Genomic DNA, 22,536 nt, shown 5'->3' with positions numbered 1-22,536 from the left:
GATCTTTCATGACAAGATTCAACAAAGCAGCATTGATTTCACAAGATTCAGCATCGGTAAGAGGAGCAATCAGAGTGCTAAGAAAATCATTGTTGCTGGTATTGGTAAAGTCACACAATTTAGTATTGTCTTGAGCCATCGTGACAAGCAAGCAATCCAACACACGAGTAAACAAGAAGCGAGCGAAAAAGAGGCGAACGGAAAAGAGAGGGCGAATAAAACGGCAAGGGTGAAGTGGGGGAGAGGAAAACGAGAGGCAAATGGCAAATAATGTAACGCGGGAGATAAGGGTTTGATATGGGTACTTGGTATGTTGACTTTTGCGTAGACCTCCCCGGCAACGGCGCCAGAAATCCTTCTTGCTACCTCTTGAGCACTGCGTTGGTTTTCCCTTGAAGAGGAAAGGGTGATGCAACAAAGTAGCATAAGTATTTCCCTCTGTTTTTGAGAACCAAGGTATCAATCCAGTAGGAGGCTACGCGCGAGTCCCTCGCACCTACACAAAACAAATAAATCCTTACAACCAACACGATAAGGGGTTGTCAATCCCTACACGGTCACTTAGGAGAGTGAGATCTGATAGATATGATAGGATAACATTATTGGCATTTTTATGATAAAGATGCAAAGTAAAATAAAAGGCAACGGAAATAAATAAGTGTTGGAAGATTAATATGATGAAGATAGACCCGGGGGCCATAGGTTTCACTAGTGGCTTCTCTCAAGAGCATAAGTATTTTACGGTGGGTGATCAAATTACTGTTGAGCAATTGACAGAATTGAGCATAGTTATGAGAATATCTAGGTATGATCATGTATATAGGCATCACATCCGAGACAAGTAGACCGACTCCTGCCTGCATCTACTACTATTACTCCACACATCGACCGCTATCCAGCATGCTTCTAGAGTATTAAGTTCATAAGAACAGAGTAACGCCTTAAGCAAGATGACATGATGTAGAGGGATAAATTCATGCAATATGATAAAACCCCATCTTGTTATCCTCGATGGCAACAATACAATACGTGCCTTGCTGCCCCTACTGTCACTGGGAAAGGACACCGCAAGATTGAACCCAAAGCTAAACACTTCTCCCATTGCAAGAAAGATCAATCTAGTAGGCCAAACCAAACTGATAATTCGAAGAGACTTGCAAAGATAACCAATCATACATAAAAGAATTCAGAAGATTCAAATATTTTTCATAGATAAATTTGATCATAAACCAACAATTCATCGGTCTCAACAAACACACCGCAAAAGAAGATTACATCGAATAGATCTCCACGAGAGAGGGAGAGAACATTGTATTGAGATCCAAAAAGAGAGAAGAAGCCATCTAGCTAATAACTATGGACCCGAAGGTCTGAGGTAAACTACTCACACATCATCAGAGAGGCTATGGTGTTGATGTAGGAGCCCTCCGTGATCGATGCCCCCTCCGGCGGAGCTCCGGAACAGGCCCCAAGATGGGATCTCGTGGGTACAGAAGGTTGCGGCGGTGGAATTCGGTTTTTGGCTCCGTATCTGATCATTTGGGTGTACGTAGGTATATATAGGAGGAAGGAGTACGTCGGTGGAGCAACGTAGGGCCCACGAGGATGGAGGGCGCGCCTTGGTGGGTAGGCACGCCCCCTACCTCATGGCTTCCTGGAAGCTTCCTTGACGTAGGGTCCAAGTCTCCTGGATCATGTTCGTTCCGAAAATCACGTTCCCGAAGGTTTCATTCCGTTTGGACTCCGTTTGATACTCTTTTCCTGCGAAACTCTGAAATAGGCAAAAAACAGAAATTCTGGGTTGGCCCTCCGGTTAATAGGTTAGTCCCAAAAATAATATAAAAGTGAATAATAAAGCCCAATAATGTCCAAAACAGAAGATAATATAGCATGGAGCAATCAAAAATTATAGATACGTTGGAGACATATCACACGTGATGATCGGACATGGTTTAGTTGATATGGATCACGTGATCACTTAGATGATTAGAGGGATGTCTGTCTAAGTGGGAGTTCTTTAGTAATTTGATTAATTGAACTTTAATCTATAACGAACTTAGTACCTGATAGTATTTTGCATGTCTATGTTGTTGTAGATAGATGGCCCGTGCTGTTGTTCCGTTGAATTTTAATGCGTTCCTTGAGAAAGCAAAGTTGAAAGATGATGGTAGCAATTACACGGACCGGGTCCGTAACTTGAGGATTGTCCTCATTGCTGCACAGAAGAATTACGTCCTGGAAGCACCGCTAGCTGCCAAACCCGCTGCAGGAGCAACGCCAGATGTTATGAACGTCTGGCAGAGCAAAGCTGATGACCACTCGATAGTTCAGTGTGCCATTCTTTACGGCTTAGAACTGGAACTTCAACGACGTTTCGAACGTCATGGAGCATATGAGATGTTCCAGGAGTTCATGTTAATATTTCAAGCAAATGGCCGGATTGAGAGATATGTCTCCAATAAGTTCTACAGCTGCAAGATGGAGGAGAATAGTTCTGTCAGTGAGCATATACTCAAAATGTCTGGGTATAACAATCACTTGTCTCAACTAGGAGTTAGTCTTCCGGATGATAGTGTCATTGACAGAATTCTTCAATCACTGCCACAAATCTACAAGAGCTTTGTGATGAACTATAATATGCAAGGGATGGATAAGACAATTTTGGTCCCCCTTGCACTTCGCGATGCTAAACGCTACGGAGGTAGAAATAAAGAAGGAGCATCAATTGTTGATGGTCAACAAGACCACCAGTTTCAAGAAAAAGGGTAAAGGGAAGAAGGGGAACTTCAAGAAGAATGGCAAGCAAGTTGTTGTTCAAGTGAAGAAGCCCAAGTCCGGACCTAAGCCTGAGACTGAGGGCTTCTACTGCAAAGGGACTGGTCACTGGAAGCGGAATTGCCCCAAGTATTTGGATGGCAAGGTGAACAAAGGTATATGTGATATAGATGTTATTGATGTGTACCTTACTAATGCTCGCAGTAGCACCTGGGTATTTGATACTGGTTCTGTTGCTAATATCTGCAACTCGAAGCAGGGACTACAGATTAAGCAAAGATTGGCTAAGGACGAGGTGACGATGCGCGTGGGAAATGATTCCAAAGTCGATGTGATCGCGGTCGGCACGCTACCTCTACATCTACCTTCGGGATTAGTTTTAGACATGAATGATTGTTATTTGGTGCCAGCGTTGAGCATGAACATTATATCTGGATCTTGTTTGATGCGAGATGGTTATTCATTTAAATATGAGAATAATGGTTGTTCTATTTATATGAGTAATATCTTTTATGGTCATGCACCCTTGAAGAGTGGTCTATTTTAGATGAATCTCGATAGTAGTGATACACATATTCATAATATTGAAGCCAAAAGATGCAGAGTTGATAATGATAGTACAACTTATTTGTGGCACTGCCGTTTAGGTCATATTGGTGTAAAGCGCATGAAGAAACTCCATTCTGATGGACTTTTGGAATCACTTGATTATGAATCACTTGGTACTTGCGAACCATACCTCATGGGCAAGATGACTAGAACGCCGTTCTCCCGAACAATGGAGAGAGCCACAGATTTGATGGAAATCATACATACTGATGTATGTGGTCTAATGAATGTTGAGGCTCGCGGCGGGTGAGGGAGTCCTGGACTAAGGGGTCCTCGGGCGTCCGGCCTGTTATCCGTTGGCCGGATCGATGGGCTGTGAAGATACGAAGGCCGAAGACAATACCCGTGTCCGGATTGGACCCTACTTGGCGTGGAAGGCAAGCTAGGCGGCCTATTATGAAGATTTCCTCCTATGTAACTGACCTCATGTAACCCTACATCTCTCCGGTGTCTATATAAACCGGAGAGCATAGTCTGGATAGGACAGATTCATTACCATATTCACATAGGCTAGACTTCTAGGGTTTAGCCATTACGATCTCGTGGTAGATCAACTCTTGTAACACTCATATTCGTCAAGATCAATCAAGCAGGAAGTAGGGTATTACCTCCATAGAGAGGGCCCGAACCTAGGTAAACATCGTGTCCCCCGTCTCCTGTGACCATCGATCCTAGACGCACAGTTCGGGACCCCCTACCCGAGATCCACCGGTTTTGACACCGACATTGGTGCTTTCATTGAGAGTTCTACTGTGCCGTCGACATAAGGCTCGATGGCCCCTTCAATCGTCGGTGGTGGCGCTGTTCAGGGAGAAACATTTCTCCCCGGACAAATCTTTGAGTTCGGCGGCTTCGTACTGCGGGCCAACTCGCTCGGCCATCTGGAGCAGATCGATAGCTACGCCCCTGGCCATCAGGTCAGTTCGGAAGTTTGAACTACGTCGCGGACATCCGTGGGGAATGATCTTCGACGGATTTGAGACCGCGGCAATCGCTCCCCTTCGCCCCGTTGAACATGGCTTAAACCTGTCATCGGGCCGCATCCAGGAGATAGCTCCTGTAACAACTCCGGCCTTAGATCCGGAGCAGATCAAGACGTCCGAAGATGGGAGACTCAACCCCATCATGTGGGCTACCGAGTCTGCGGCGTTGGAGCCGCACGCAGATCCCACTTCATATGATACCTGCATCAATGGAACCCCGGACTCGTCTCCGATATCGAGTTACGAACCCTGCGAGCTCGCGGATACCGAACTCGATCGTTTATTGATATTCAAGTTTAGCACCGGAGATGTCTTTCAGCACTCGCCTATGGGCGATCTACTAAGCTCACTAAAAAACCTATCCCTGGTAGATGGCTCGTCGCCGAACTATGTCTGGTTCAACCTTACGGCGGATGACGGAGAATTTTGCTTCCCACCCGCCACCCACTTCATAGCCACTTTCGAAGACCCAATCAACATGCTTGACCTCTGCCCCGAAGACATCGACGGTATGGACGACGATGAGGGGCAAGGCCAGAGCTTACTATCCGCTAGACGCAGGACGACCACTTCCTGGTATGACGTGTGTAGACACACCCAACGACGATATCGATGATGACAAGGAGGATCCAGTTGAGGATAAACCTCGTGGTACACAATCCAAACACCGGCGCCCCCGGCGCCGCTCTAGGTCACGTCGCCCAAGAAAAAACAATACTAGCAACGGAGGTGATACTACTCGGAACAGAAGGACCAGGAAAGCGGGAAAGATAGCCCCGATGAACAGGTCATGTACGGAGACTCGGAGGATAGCAATTATCTTCCCCTCTCCGAGGAAGAGGAGAGCCTCGACAACGAAGAATTCATTGTGCCGGAGGAACCTCTCGAGCATGAGCGCTTTAAACGCCGGCTAATAGCCACAGCAAGGAATCTAAGAATAAAGCAGCTGCAGCTTGTAGCAAGCCAAGATCTGCTCAATGATAAATGGACCGAGTTCCTAGCCGCCATAGAATACGGCCCTAGTGGCCCGGACAAAAGCCACCCCAAATGCAGGTGGCTCCCTCCACATGATGGAAGGGCGCTGGAGCCCGTTCCACCATCGAATAATGCGGCAGGTCGACCACAGTTCGTTCCGGATAAAGCAGCCGCCCAAGCAGAATACCATACCAACCAATCCGGCCGTAAGAACAAGACGGTTGGAGAAAACAATGGCGACATCCGCCAAAGTTTAGTGGGCGGAGCAGGACAGACAAGATCGACGTACAGATTGCGGGGATATGCCCCGACCGGTTATGATGGTCAATCAGCCGGACTCAACCAAGCCAACCACGCCCGAAGCCGCCAACGGCATCCAAAGGAGCTGCTTCACAGTGTGGACCAACATAGAGGAGCCACGCACCCGCTTTGCTTCACCAACAAGGTAATGGAGCACGAATTTCCAGACGGGTTCAAACCCATCAACATCGAATCATACAATGGAACAACAGATCCCGCAGTATGGATTCAGGACTATCTCCTCCATATCCACCTGGCTCACGGAGACGACCTTCATGCCATTAAATACCTGCCTCTCAAGCTTAAGGGGCCAGCACGGTACTGGCTAAACAGTTTGTCAGAAAATTCTATTGGCAGCTGGGAAGATTTGGAAGACGCCTTTCGTGACAACTTCCAAGGAATATATGTCCAGCCACCAGATGCCGACGACTTAAGTCATATTGCCCAACAGCCCGGCTAGTCAGCCAGGGAGCTCTGGACCAGGTTCTTAGTCAAAAAGAACCAAATTGTCGACTGTCCGGACGTGGAAGCCCTCGCGGACTTCAAACATAGCGTTCGGGATGAATGGCTAGCACGCCACCTCGGCCAGGAAGGACCTAAATCCATGACCGCCCTTACCGCTCTAATGACTCGCTTTTGTGCGGGAGAAGACAACTGGCTCGCTCGTAAAAGCAATAGCGCCAGCGACCCGGGCACTTCCGAAATCCGAGACGGCAACGGAAAGCCACGACTAACCGAACACAACAGCCGCAACAATAATGAAAGATTATGCGACATAGCGGTCGACGCCGGATTTCACAATCCGAAGCCCGGTCAACGGAAGAAGCCATTTAAGGCCAGCCAGGATGGACCATCCGCCCTCGACAGGATACTGGACCGACCTTGTCAGATTCACGGTCGCCCTGATAAGCCAGCCAATCACACCAACAGAAATTGTTGGGTCTTTAAGCAGGCAGGCAAACTTAACGCCGAATACAAGGGGAGGAGGCCACCAAGCGATAAAGATGATGGAGCGGCTCGCCAGCCGAACACCAGGGGCCAGAAACAGTTTCCCTCCGACGTTCGACCACTACCGGAGCCGAAATAGCAGTTCGGCTTCCGCCACCCACCCACTATGCTGGCAAGATCTACACCACGCGTACATCACTACGCGCTCAACATACCATTGGCATCGGTGGTAGCACAATACGGGCACCCCTGCAAACATTCCCGTAACGTTTTTTATCCGTTTTCTTCACTTTTCTTTATTATAAACAGGTGATCAACAGGACAACACCTACAACGGACTCTATCGAAGTTCGGATCCGTACACTCACCTAAGGGGCTACTTCCGTTAAGGATTCCCCTCCCAGAGGACGAGCGGTGCAGACGTGCGAAAGGAGGTCCAAAATAGCTTTTTGTAGACCGTACGCTTGATTTTGAGCCTGTACTATGCCCTTTTTCCTCCGTTCCCGACCCCGAGCATGTCAAATAGCCGGGTTGTGGTTTTTCTTTTTTATATATGAATTTATCATTGGCATATTGCTCCACTCCCAGTAAACTTCATCCGAGCTAATCTTAAAATACTCTTGCTACAATGAGTACGGCCGCAACGGCTCTGTCATAAGACGCGTCTCGGCATAACATGCCAGAGGCCCGGTATGGGAGCAAATGAGTCGCCAATAAAAGTCCGAACAGCTCTATAGCGTACTTCGGCGTCGCGAGTTTGGCCTTATATGCATCAGCTCCGAATCATTCTCTTTGGTCAATAGTTGGGTTGCCCGGCTCCTGTGCTTGCTACCCTACGTTCCGCTCTGTCGGCTAGGGTAGTAAAGGGAGAACTAGTGCGATTGTGCCTTGGCTTTGACCGGATGAGCACCTCAGTAGAGAAAGCCGAAAACTGACTGTCATGATGCGTCGAGAGCTGGTCAACCACTTGACGACTTATTCGAATCTTTAGCGATTCTCTGTGTTACATGAAGGATCTTTTTCAGATCAAAACATGTAAGGCACAATATTACGATACGCCGCATACATACCAGGGGCTATGTCGTAGCCCCACCATAAAACTCCTATGGCTAAGTGAAAGTGTTAACACCCTATAGTCCGATTGCCTAGTTCGCCGCATTATCACCTCCTTTATGGACCAAGACGTTGGATAAAGAGTGATTCAATGCTTTTCCGAACATCCCCGTATTTCCTACGAGGGGGCTGAAGCCGACGACTGGGAAACTTTCAAATTACATTAAAACGGCCGCACAGGAGGAATACAAGCTTTCGAGTAAAAAATAGATTAACTATAAAGTTGTCTATTACAACCCTTGTACACATCATATATTATGTCTTTCGAGCATTGACCCTCTATCAAGCGGGCGGCCTCTAGGACGTCTCCAAAATGATGCTTCGGTTCCGGACGGTCCTTGCCTTTGGGTGGACTCTTCGTCGCAACATCCATGGCCTTCATATTCCCCCAAAATGTCTTGACTCAGGCGAAGGCCATCCGTGCACCTTCAATGCACGCCGACCGCTTCACATCGTCGATACGCGGCACCGCGTCAGCAAGCCACTGCACCAGGCGGAAGTAACTACTCGGAACAGGTTCATTCGGCCCCAAACGGACTAAGACGTTCTTCATGGCAGCGCCGGATATCCTATGCAGCTCGGCCCACTTGGACATCTCTTCATTCAGCAACAGAGGGCGCTTCGACGCGCCAAATTGCGACCAGAAAAGCTTCTCCGTTGCATACCCCTCTTGCGCCTGATAGAACTGCGCCGCATCGGAAGAACTCTTCGGCAAGTCTAAAAAATTGTCCGGAGAACTCCATACTTGGTTTAGCTGAGCATAGTTCAGGTCGCCGAACTTAGCCTGTAGCAAAAAGGGCTTGCCAGCCACATTCTCCCCAGCTTGCCAGATCTCCTCACGGGCTGCTCTGGATTCAGACCGTGCTTCCCTCGCCTCTCGTAAGGCCTTCTCAGGTTTAGCCGTTTTGGCTTCATTTTCCTTCTCAAGAAGTTTACAGCGGCCAGCCGCATTCTCTAACTCGCGCGCCATGGTGGACATTGCCTCCTTGTCCTGGTGCCGCGCGGCTTGTTCGACCTTCAATTCAGCGGATGCCTTTTCGATAGCCGCATTACTAAACCGGGTCTGCACCTTGGCCCGGGCTAGCTCCACCCGAAGGGCTTCCACGGCAGCAACACCATCTGCATTGATGCACATTTCATATCAAACTCTCTTCGGAGTCAGGCTTACATTACAAATATATACCTTGCGAGTCGTCAAGACGCTTGTTGATCAAAGCAATGTCATCCTCCGCAATATCCAGCTTTCACTGCAGTTCGGTTACCTCCGAATTTCGGGCAGTGGCAGGAGGGGAGACAGCCTGCATTCCAAATTAAACCAATGTTAGTACCTGAAAATATCTTTTCGATCCTCCGATCACTTCCTTTGGAAGGCGATCCGAGTCTCAGGGGCTACTGCATACACAACAGGTGCATTCTGTCAATATTATTCAATTGGCAACATTACATCACAAACCTCAAAACCTCTCAGAAGGCTCGTAAAGGCCTCGTTCAACCCGCTCTTCGCGGATACAAATATTACGACCACCGTAACCATTAAGGCACGGTGCTCCACTGAAACGGACGCTCGTCGCAGCATGTCCGTCAGCGTCTCCGGCACTCCTGGGTCTTCGGACACCGCTGCCGGAGCACGATATTCCTTTGAAGGAATCCGCTTACCCGCCTCCAGCATTGTCTCTGGCTGTAAACCGGATAGTTCGGGGTCGTCATTCTTGGTCCCCGAACCCTGAGTGACAGAGGCACCACCTTCGGGTAGCTCCTTCCTCGTTTCCTGCGCTACTTGCCAGTTGAGAGGAGCCCTCCGGGACGACACCTCGAGATCATCCGCCCTGTTAGGTGAGGTGGCCGGAGAAGGCGTGTCACTCTCCATCATCTCCGGAAGAAGGTCTCCCGAGGAGGAGGACGATTGAGAAACACCAGGCGTTAAACTGCGAGGATGCACATATGTCGGAGGGTTATTTCGGTAATAAGAATGAGGTATGGTTAAAGTGCCCTGCTCCACTTACGGTATGGCCGGAGGTTCGTCCTCATCATCAAGCTCAACGACGACATCGCTTGCCCGGCCCAAGCCGCCCGACGATGGCATTTTCCATTTCTTGGAAGGCTACCCCTCCTGACCTCCAGAGGCGACCCTCTTCTTGCCATAAAGTGCCCCCTCCACGCCTTTGCCCCTGGGCAAAAGGGTTTCGGTTTCCCCGAACACAGCGCCTAAATCGCCCGTAGGATGGGCATCTCCTCTGGGCTCCCCGCTCTCGCCACCCTCTCTAGACACCAGGTACGGTGTCGGGATCAATATCCGCGTCAGTAGGGCTGACGCAGGGTCTTCGGGAAGGGGCGTCGGACACCAGATTAACACCGCTTTCTTTATCCAGTCCTGTATAAGGGCAGGTTGTTTAGTGTATTGTCAAGAGATACTTGAATGAAAGGTCTGCGGGGATTGAATACTTACCGGAGTGTCCGGATGATTGCAGTCGAGGCCGACGTCTTTGGTGGTGTCCGGCCATTGCTCTCGCTCCCCGAAATATAACTTCCACATTCCTTCGTGCGTAGTACCGAAGAAGTGCTGAAGAGTCCGCCGCCCTTCTGGATTGAACTCCCACATACGGAGAGGCCGCCGTTGACACGGCAGGATCCAGCGGACCAGCATTACCTGAACGACATTCACAAGATCGATGCCCTTCTCGGTAAGGCTTCGGATGCGACCTTGCAGAGTCTCCACCTCATTAGCGGATCCCCAGTCCAACCCCTTGTTGATCCATGAAGCAAGCTGAGTCGGAGGGCCGGGTCGGAACGCAGGCGTAGCCACCCACTTGGAGCCTCGCGGCTCGTTGACATAAAACCACCTCTGCGGCCATAGTTCGGAAGACTCGGCGAAGGATCCTTCAAACCAAACCGCGCTGGCAAGCTTGTTTATTACAATGTTGCCGCACTCTGCCTACTCCCCCTCTATCACCTGCGGCCTCACATCAAAGGTCTTGAGCCACAAATCAAAGTGCGGAGGAGTCCGGAGGAAGGCCTCACACGTCACGATGAATGCCGAGATGAGAAGAATAGAGTCCAGGGCCAGATCGTGAAAATCTAGCCCATAGTAGAGCATGAGCCCCCGGACGAAGGGGTTAAGTGCGAGCCCTAACCCATGGAGGAAGTGGGACAAAAATACTACCCTCTCGCCGGATTTGGGGGTGGGAATAATCTGCCCCTCGGCAGGAAGCTGATGAAGGATTTCTGGGGTCAGGTACATCGCTACGCGGAGCTTCGCAATATCCTCCTCCGTGACGGAAGAGGCCACCCACCGGCCTGAACGGCTGGACCCGGACATGATTGGGGCTGGTGGTGATTGGAACTCGAGGGCTAGAACTTGAGGTGGCTGGGGTTGAGGAAGAAGCAAGCACGGAAGAAGAAGACAAGTCTGGGTCCCTATATGAAGGCCCAGAATATCGAGCGTCCCCTCCTGGGTCTTGAAACTTACTTATCCACAAAGAATTGTACCCAGGGGACGGTTGGGTTACCCATACCTGCGTTGTTGAAAATCCCGCAAATAAGGGGACACGATCTCTGCTTTGACAAGACGTTCCAATAAAACCGCTTCCCGCGACGTGGGGCGCCTGGCTAGCCAACGGTTGGAAATAATAACCGGGCAGGCGTGATACAATGTCATAAACAGTTGTCAGCAGATTGGACTCGTGGAGTATTGTATTTTCTGCAAATTATATAGACAGGTGCGGATACAATCGTCACATCCGAAGACTACCTTGGGGTTCGGAAGAAGGGGAACCCGCCTTGCAATGCCGAAGACAATCTGCGCGCCGGACTCCTCGTCATTGAAGCCAGGTTCAGGGGCTACTGAGGGAGTCCTGGACTAAGGGGTCCTCGGGCGTCCGGCATGTTATCCGTGGGCCGGACCGATGGGTTGTGAAGATACGAAGGCCGAAGACAATGCCCGTGTCCGGATTGGACTCTACTTGGCGTGGAAGGCAAGCTAGGCGACCTATTATGAAGATTTCCTCCTATGTAACCGACCTCATGTAACCCTAGATCTCTCCGGTGTCTATATAAACCGGAGAGCATAGTCTAGATAGGACATATTCATTACCATATTCACATAGGCTAGACTTCTAGGGTTTAGCCATTACGATCTCGTGGTAGATCAACTCTTGTAACACTCATATTCATCAAGATCAATCAAGCAGGAAGTAGGGTATTACCTCCATAGAGAGGGCCCGAACCTGGGTAAACATCGTGTCCCCCGTCTCCTGTTACCATCGATCCTAGATGCACAGTTCGGGACCCCCTACCCGAGATCCGCGGGTTTTGACACCGACAGCGGGTATCGTAATTTTCTCACCTTCACAGATGATTTGAGCAGATATGGGTATATCTACTTGATGGAACATAAGTCTGAAACATTTGAAAAGTTCAAAGAATTTCAGAGTGAAGTGGAAAATCATCGTAACAAGAAAATAAAGTTTCTGCGATCTGATCGTGGAGGAGAATATTTGAGTTACGAGTTTGGTCTTCATTTGAAACAATGCGGAATAGTTTCGCAACTCATGCCACCCGGAACACCACAGCGTAATGATGTGTTCGAACGTCGTAATCGTACTTTACTAGATGTGGTGCAATCTATGATGTCTCTTACTGATTTACCGCTATCGTTTTGGGGTTATGCTTTAGAGACGGCTGCATTCACGTTAAATAGGGCACCATCTAAATCCGTTCAGACGACGCCTTATGAACTGTGGTTTGGCAAGAAACCCAAGTTGTCGTTTCTAAAAGTTTGGGGCTGCGATGCTTATGTGAAAAAGCTTCAACCTGATAAGCTCGAACCCAAATCGGAGAAATGTGTCTTCATATGTACCCAAAGGAGACTGTTGGGTACACCTTCTATCACCGATCCGAAGGCAAGGGATTCGTTGCTAAGAATGGATCCTTTCTAGAGAAGGAGTTTCTCTTGAAAGAAGCGAGTGGGAGGGGAGTAGAACTTGATGAGGTAATTGTACCTGCTCCCTTATTGGAAAGTTGTTCATCATAGAAATCTGTTCCTGTGACTCCTACACCAATTAGTGAGGAAGCTAATGATGATGATCATGTAACTTCAGATCAAGCTACTACCGAACCTCGTAGGTCAACCAGAGTAAGATCCGCACCAGAGTTGTATGGTAATCCTGTTCTAGAGGTCATGTTACTTGACCATGACGAACCTAAGAACTATGAGGAAGCGATGATGAGCCCAGATTCCGCAAAATGGCTTGAGGCCATGAAATCTGAGATGGGATCCATGTATGAGAACAAAGTGTGGACTTTGGTTGACTTGCCCGATGATCGGCAAGCCATCAAGAATAAATGGATCTTCAAGAAGAAGACTGATGCTGACGGTAATGTTACTGTCTACAAAGCTCGACTTGTTGCGAAAGGTTTTCGACAAGTTCAAGGAGTTTACTACGATGAGACTTTCTCACCCGTAGCGATGCTTAAGTCCGTCCGAATCATGTTAGCAATTGCCACATTTTATGATTATGAAATTTGGCAAATGGATGCAAAGACTGCATTCCTGAATGGATTTCTGGAAGAGGAGTTGTATATGATGCAACCTGAAGGTTTTATCGATCCAAAGGATGCTAACAAAGTGTGTAAGCTCCAGCGATCCATTTATGGACTGGTGCAAGCATCTCTGAGTTGGAATAAACATTTTGATAGTGTGATCAAAGCATATGGTTTTATACAGACTTTTAGAGAAGCCTGTATTTACAAGAAAGTGAGTGGGAGCTCTGTAGTATTTCTAATATTATATGTGGATGACATATTGTTGATTGGAAATGATATAGAATTTCTGGATAGCATAAAAGGATACTTGAGTAAGAGTTTTTCAATGAAAGACCTCGGTGAAGCTGCTTATATATTGGGCATCAAGATCTATAGAGATAGATCAAGACGCTTAATTGGACTTTCACAAAGAACATACCTTGATAAAGTTTTGAAGAAGTTCAAAATGGATCAAGCAAATAAAGGGTTCTTGCCTGTGTTACAAGGTGTGAAGTTGAGTCAGACTCACTGCCCGACCACTGTAGAAGATAGAGAGAAAATGAAAGGTGTTCCCTATGCTTCAGCCATAGGCTCCATCATGTATGCAATGATGTGTACCAGACATGATGTGTGCCTTGCTATTAGTTTAGAAGGAAGGTACCAAAGTAATCCTGGAGTGGATCACTGGACAGCGGTCAAGAACATCCTGAAATACCTGAAAAGGACTAAGGATATGTTTCTCGTTTATGGAGGTGACAAAGAGCTCGTCGTAAATGGTTACGTCGATGCAAGGTTTGACACTGATCCGGATGACTCTATGTCACAAACCGGATACGTGTTTATATTGAACGGTGGAGCTGTCAGTTGGTGCAGTTCTAAGCAAAGCGTCGTGACGGGATCTACGTGCGAAGCGGAGTACATAGCTGCTTCGGAAGCAGCAAATGAAGGAGTCTGGATGAAGGAGTTCATATCCGATCTAGGTGTCATACCTAGTGCATCGGGTCCAATGAAAATCTTTTGTGACAATACTGGTGCAATTTCCTTGGCAAAGGAATCCAGATTTCACAAGAGAACCAAGCACATCAAGAGACGCTTCAATTCCATGCGCGACAAAGTCAAGGAGGGAGACATAGAGATTTGCAAGATACATACGGATCTAAATGTTGCAGACCCGTTGACTAAGCCTCTCTCACGAGCAAAACATGATCAGCACCAAGACTCCATGGGTGTTAGAATCATTACTGTGTAATCTAGATTATTGACTCTAGTGCATGTGGGAGACTGAAGGAAATATGCCCTAGAGGCAATAATAAAGTAGTTATTTATATTTCCTTATATCATGATAAATGTTTATTATTCATGCTAGAATTGTATTAACCGGAAACTTAGTACATGTGTGAATACATAGACAAACAAAGTGTCACTAGTATGCCTCTACTTGACTAGCTCGTTGAATCAAAGATGGTTAAGTTTCCTAGACATAGACATGAGTTGTCATTTGATTAACGGGATCACATCATTAGAGAATGATGTGATTGACTTGACCCATTCCGTTGGCTTAGCATTTGATCGTTTAGTATATTGCTATTGCTTTCTTCATGACTTATACATGTTCCTATGACTATGAGATTATGCAACTCCCGAATACCGGAGGAACACTTTGTGTGCTACCAAACGTCACAACGTAACTGGGTGATTATAAGGGTGCTCTACAGGTGTCTCCGATGGTACTTGTTGAGTTGGCATAGATCAAGATTAGGATTTGTCAGTCCGATTGTCGGAGAGGTATCTCTGGGCCCTCTCGGTAATGCACATCACTATAAGCCTTGCAAGCAGTGTAAATAATGAGTTAGTTGTGGGATGATGTATTACGGAACGAGTAAAGAGACTTGCCGGTAACGAGATTGAACTAGGTATTGAGATACCGATGATCAAATCTCAGGCAAGTGACATACCGATGACAAAGGGAACAACGTATGTTGTTATGCGGTTTGACCGATAAAGATCTTCATAGAATATATAGGAACCAATATGAGCATCCAGGTTCCGCTATTGGTTATTGACCGGAGACGTGTCTCGGTCATGTCTACATAGTTCTCGAACCTGTAGGGTCCGCACGCTTAACGTTCGGTGACGATCGGTAATATGAGTTTATGTGTTTTGATGTACCGAAGGTAGTTCGGAGTCCCGGATATGTTCACAGACATGACGAGGAGTCTCGAAATGATCGAGACATAAAGATCGATATATTGGATGACTATGCTTGGACTTCGGAAGGGTTCCGGATGAGTTCGGACAAATACCGGAGTACCGGGGGGTTACCGGAACCCCCCGGGGAGAGTAATGAGCCTCATGGGATTTGGTGGAGAGAGGAAGGGCAGCCAGGGCAGGCCCCGCACCCCTCCCCCTCTAGTCCGAATTAGACAAGGAAGGGGGGGCGGTGCCGTACGTTCAGTACTAGGATCGGTCGATCGTGAAGACGTACGACTACATCAACTGCGTTGTCATAACGCTTCCGCTTACGGTCTATGAGGGTACGTGGACGACACTCTCCCCTCTCGTTGCTATGCATGACCATGATCTTGCGTGTGCGTAGGAATTTTTTTGAAATTACTACATTCCCCACACTTAGGTCATCCACTTGAGGGAAATTTGCTACTGTCCTACAAACCTCTGCACTTGGAGGCCCAACAACGTCTAAAAGAAGAAGGTTGCGTAATGGACATCAAGCAATTTCTGGCGCCGTTGTCGGGGAGGTGAGTGCTTGAAGGTATATATTTGGATCTTGCAATCGAATCTTTTAGTTTCTTGTTTTATCACTAGTTTAGTCTATAAAAGAAAACTACAAAAAATAGAATTAAGGGTGCCTCATATGCTTCATCTTTTTAATGTCTTTCGTGAAAATGATGGGAAGGAAAATTGTGCTCAAGTACTAGAAGAAGAATTACATAGAATGCTTGGCATAAAATATGTGAATAATGAGCATGATTGCAATGTTGTTAATATTAATTCTTTGAATACCCATGATGCTAATGATATGCAAAGCCACAAGCTTGGGGATGCTATGTTTGATGAAGATGATATGTTTAGTCCCCCGAGTTTTGATGAGCAAATTTATTATGATGAAAGCATGCCTCCTATTTATGATGATTATTGTGATGACACATACGCTATAAAGAATAAAGATAACCATGAAACTTTTCATCATGATTTTAATTTTCAAATGGATTATGCTTCACATGATAGTTATTTTGTTGAGTTTGCTCCCACTACTATTGATGAGAATAGATTTACTTATGTGGAGAATAGTAAAATTTCTATGCAAGTAGATCATGAAAAGAATGCTTTATGTGCTGGTTATATGGTTGAATTGATTCATAATGCTACTGAAAATTATTAAGAGAGAGGATCATATGCTTCTACATATTGCAATAATATCAAGTTTCCTCTCTATGTGTTGAAAATCTTGAAGATTTTCTTGTTTTACCTTGCTATGCTAGTTGTTTCATGTTCCCATAAGTTGTTTGCTCACAAAATCCCTATGCACAGGAAGTGGGTTAGACCTAAATGTGATAGTCATATTCTTCATGATGCTCTCTTTATGTTTCAATTCTTATCTTTTATACGAGCATCATTGAAATCATCATGCCAAGCTAAAAAGGCATTAAATAAAAGCGCTTGTTGGGAGACAACCCAATATTTACCCCTACTGTTTTTGTGTGTCCACATGGTTAAGCTACTGTAGTAATAATGTTTTATAGCTTTTGTTTCAATAAAGTGCCAAGTAGGACCTTTAGGATAGCTTACGGGGATAGTTGTGTTGATCCTGCTGAAAATCAGAAACTTTTGCGCCCAGTAAATTAGTTTTGATAATTCATAGAAACGTGCTTTTGAACTAATTCTTTTTGCTCTGGATTGGTACCACAAATTTCTCAGGTTTTACTAATTTGGTAGGATTTTTGGAATTCCAGAAGTATTCGAACAAATCAGATTGCTACAGACTGTTCTGTTTTTGACAGATTCTCTTTTTGATTGTGTTGTTTGCTTATTTTGATGAATCTATGAGTAGTATCGGATGGTATGAACCATAAAGAAGTTGGAATACAGTAGATATTACACCAATATGAATTTAGAATGAGTTCACAACAGTACAAAAGAGGTGATTTATTTTCTTATACTAACGGAGCTTACGAGTTTTCTGTTAAGTTTTGTGTTGTGAAGTTTTCAAGTTTTGGGTAAAGATTCGATGGACTATGGAATAAGAAGTGGCAAGAGCCTAAGCTTGGGGATGCCCAAGGCACCCCAAGGTAATATTCAAGGACAACCAAGAGCCTAAGCTTGGGGATGCCCCGGATGGCATCCCCTCTTTCGTCTTCGTTCAACGGTAACTTTACTTGGAGCTATATTTTTATTCACCACATGATATGTGTTTTTCTTGGAGCGTCATTTTATTTTCTTTTGTTTTGCTTGCTGTTTGAATAGAATACCAAGATCTGAAATTCTTAAATGTTAGAGAGTCTTCACATAGTTACATAATTATTCAACTACTCATTGATCTTCACTTATATTTTTCGGAGTAGTTTGTCGTCTGCTCTAGTGCTTCACTTATATCTTTTTAGAGCACGGTGGTGGTTTTATTTTATAGAAATTATTGATCTCTCATGCTTCACTTATATTACTTTGAGTGTCTTTTAGAACAACATGGTAATTTGCTTTGGCTATAAAATTAGTCCTAATATGATAGGCATCCAAGATGGGTATAATAAAAACTTCCATATAGAGTGCATTGAATACTATGAGAAGTTTGATACTTGATGATTGTTTTGAGATATGAAGGTGGTAATATTAGAGTAATGCTAGTTGAGTAATTGTGAAATTGACAAATACATGTGTTGAGGTTTGCAAGTCCCGTAGCATGCACGTATGGTAACCGTTGTGTAACAAATTTGAAGCATGAGGTGTTTCTTTGATTGTCTTCCTTATGAGTGGCGGTCGGGGACGAGCGGTGGTATTTTCCTACCAATCTATCCCCCTAGGAGCATGCGCGTAGTGCTTGGCTTTGAAGACTTCTAGATTTTGCAATAAGTATGTGAGTTCTTTATGACTAATGTTGAGTTCATGGATTATACGCACTCTCACCCTTCCATCATTGCTAGCCTCTTCGATACCGTGCATTGCCCTTTCTCACCTCGAGAGTTGGTGCAAACTTCGCCGGTGCATCCAAACCCCATGATATGATACGCTCTATCACACATAAGCCTCCTTATATCTTCCTCAAAACAGCCACCATACCTACCTATTATGGCATTTCCATAGCCATTCCGAGATATATTGCCATGCAACTTTCCACCGTTCCGTTTATTATGACACGCTTCATCATTGTCATATTGCCTTGCATGATCATGTAGTTGACATCATATTTGTGGCTAGGCCACCATGCATAATTTTTCATACATGTCCATCTTGATCCATTGCCCATCCCGGTACACCGCCGAAGGCACTCATATAGAGTCAATATTTGTTCTAGTATCGAGTTGTAATCCTTGAGTTGTAAATAAATAGAAGTGTGATGATCATCATTATTAGAGCATTGTCCCGTGTGAAGAAAAAAAAGAAAAAAAAAAGAAAGGCCAAAAAAAGAAAGGCAAAAAAAGGCCAAAAATAGGGAAGGCCCAAAAAAGGGGGGGGGGGGGGGGGGGGACAATGCTACTATCCTTTTTCCACACTTGTGCTTCAAAGTAGCACCATGATCTTCATGATAGAGAGTCTCTTATTTTGTCACTTTCATATACTAGTGGGAACTTTTCATTATAGAACTTGGCTTGTATATTCCAACAATGGGCTTCCTCAAATGCCCTAGGTCTTCGTGAGCAAGCAAGTTGGATGCACACCCACTTAGTTTCTTTTGTTGAGCTTTCATACATTTATAACTCTAGTGCATCCGTTGCATGGCAATGCCTACTCCTCGCATTGACATCAATTGATGGCCATCTCCATAGCCCGTTGATTAGCCGCATCGATGTGAGACTTTCTCCTTTTTTGTCTTCTCCATACAACCTCCATCATCATATTCTATTCCACCTATAGTGCTATGTCCATGGCTCGCGCTCATATATTGTGTGAAAGTTGAAAAGGTTCGAGAATACTAAAGTATGAAACAATTGCTTGGCTTGTCATAGGGCTTGTGCATGATGGGAGCATTCTGTGTGACAAAAATGAAGCATGGCCAAACTATATGATTTTGTAGGGATGAGCTTTCTTTGGATATGTTATTTTGAGAAGGCATAATTGCTTGGTTAGTATGCTGGTGAGACCTACACCAAAAATTCCTATAAATACAGAACCCCCCAGAAAGAAACCTAGATCGGGAGTTCCGCCGCCGCAAGCCTCTGTAGCCACCAAAAACCAATCGGGACCCTGTTCCGGCACCCTGTCGGAGGGGGAATCCTTCACCGGTGCCCATCTTCATCATCCTGACGCTCTACATAACGAGGAGGGAGTAGTTCACCCTCGGGGCTGAGGGTATGTACCAGTAGCTATGTGTTTGATCTCTCTCCCTCGTGTTCTTGATGTGGCACGATCTTGATGTATCGCGAGCTTTGCTATTATAGTTGGATCTTATGATGTTTCTCCCCCCTCTACTCTCTTGTAATGGATTGAGTTTTCCCTTTGAAGTTATCTTATCGGATTGAGTCTTTAAGGGCTTTAGAACACTTGATGTATGTCTTGCATGTGCTTATCTATGGTGACAATGGGAGATTCACTCGATCTACTTGATGTATGTTTTGGTGATCAACTTGCGGGTTCAGTGACCTTATGAACTTATGCATAGGGGTTGGCACACGTTTTCATCTTGACTCTCCGTTAGAAACTTTGGGGCACTCTTTGAAGTTATTTATGTTGGTTGAATAGATGAATTTGAGATTGTGTGATGCATATCGTATAATCATACCCATGGATACTTGAGGTGACATTGGAGTATCTAGGTGACATCAGGGTTTTGGTTGATTTGTGTCTTAAGGTGTTATTCTAGTACGAACTCTAGGATAGATCAAACGGAAAGAATAGCTTCGTGTTATTTTATTACGGACTCTTGAATAGATCGATCAGAAATGATAACTTGGAGGTGGTTTCATACCCTACAATAATCTCTTCGTTTGTTCTCCGCTATTAGTGACTTTGGAGTGACTCTTTGTTGCATGTTTAGGGATAGTTATATGATCCAATTATGTTATTATTGTTGAGAGAACTTGCACTAGTGAAAGTATGAACCCTAGGCCTTGTTTCCTAGCATTGCAATATCATTTACGCTCACTTTTATCACTTGCTACCTTGCTGTTTTTATATTTTCAGATTACAAAAACCTATATCTACCATCCATATTGCACTTGTATCACCATCTCTTCGCCGGACTAGTGCACCTATACAATTTACCATGTATTCGATGTGTTGGGGACACAAGAGACTCTTTGTTATTTGGTTGCAGGGTTGTTTGAGAGAGACCATCTTCATCCTACGCCTTCCACGGATTCATAAACCTTTGGTCATCTACTTGAGGGAAATTTGCTATTGTCCTACAAACATGTGCACTTGGAGGCCTAACAACGTCTACAAGAAGAAGGTTGCGTAGTAGACATCAGTCTCGATGACGGATGTGTGATGATGAACGCGCGTAGGGAGGAGGTACTGTCTGGCGCCGTGGGGGCGTCGACAGCAGGCTTGGCAAGGTCAATGCGTCGGTACCTCCTCCGAAGATGGATTAATGGAAGATGGCGACGATGACGTATGGGGGTGCGTCGGACCGGTTTGTGCCCCAGACCAGGTATGTGGCTTGGTTGGGGCCTCCGGCTTTAGATGTTAGGCTAGGTGAGAGGTGTGGGTATTCGGCCCACACTTTCTGCATCCCTTTATCAATGGATATGAGTAGCGACAGATGTTGCCAAGATAGCGGCTTCAGACATATTGATGTATTACTTTGTAAGGTTTTCGTAAATAATTGATAAAGTGAATGCATGTATCTCCCTAATGAAGAGGCCACGGGTCATCCCCTTTTCTAAAAGAAATGCGCCTCTATTCGATGAAGAATAGAATGACACCAAAATACCTACTTGAAAGTCATATTAAATACCTATTTGGGCGCAAAAAAACTTGTCGCCGCTGCCGCCCTCGCATGCACAATACCTACTTGAAAGTTTCATATTTTCTTTTCTGAACCGCCACACATGTATTCTGCTTATGAAAATGTTAATAAAACTAAAGAAACATATCACAAGATTCCTAAATAGTGTTCGTATTTTCTTCAAGAACTTTGTCGAAAGTTTACAAAGTTTGAGTTAAAAAAACAAATCTTCTTTTTTAGAACCAAAAATAATAATTCTGGCTCGACCTGCCTGGGCCAGGTCAGTCGACTGCGGGCCAGTGTCGTCAGTGTCTCCGCAGTTGGCTTCCTTCCCCTTCCCTCAAAAAAAAAAAAGTTGGCTTCCTTCCCCCACACGCCTCACCCTTCCTTTTTTATCATCTCATCTCAAAAGTAAGTAAACCCTCTATCTCGCTCTCCACCCCCCGCCACCGCCGCCGCAGCGCCGCCCGCACTCCATCCTACCGGACTCGATCTTCCTCCTCTCGGTAAGCTCTAACCCGCTCCTCTCCCTTTCGTCCTGAAAATCTTCTTCGTCTGCGCCGGGAGTCCTCCTCCTTCTCCGAGCAACCCTACCCACCTGACCAAGCTCCGAGTCCGATGACTAGAGAGACGCTGTTCGTGAGAGCCCTGCTGCTCTTGTGTAGGCTACCGAGATTGATCCGCAGCTCAAAAATAGCCCTGCTGCTTTGGTTGTGATGCTCGTGTTCCTCATGGTAGTTGTTTTTTGATGCTATTGTAGTTGGTGTGCCACTGCTTGATTTTTTCTTATAATGAACGTAACCGATTTTCACCTCTCGGCTCTACCGCCGTTCAATTGTTTCCATATTGGATTGGGTGAATTCTAGCCTGTATAGATCCTACTGTCAGTGTCAGGTAGGATCCTCATGGACCTACTGTCAGTGTCAGGTAGGTTCCTCATTGAATTTGTTGCTAATCTCATATCAACTTATATCTTAGTAGATCTTAGGATTATAATTGTCCATCATTTCTTCTCCATGAAGAAACTCTTCATCTAGAGATCGATGGAGTATATATCATATCAGATACATAGGAGTTTTCGTTCTAAAAGAAAATAGATAGGAGTTCTTGTTACATGTGTGTCCTCATACAACATAATCTACTAAGTTGGACACTTCATAAACAGCGAAGATAGTCCAAAATTGTTATATGTGT

Source organism: Aegilops tauschii, chromosome 3, assembly GCF_002575655.3.
Source record: "Aegilops tauschii subsp. strangulata cultivar AL8/78 chromosome 3, Aet v6.0, whole genome shotgun sequence".
NCBI classification, from domain to species: domain Eukaryota; kingdom Viridiplantae; phylum Streptophyta; class Magnoliopsida; order Poales; family Poaceae; genus Aegilops; species Aegilops tauschii.
Note: the sequence above shows the minus strand (reverse complement) of the source record.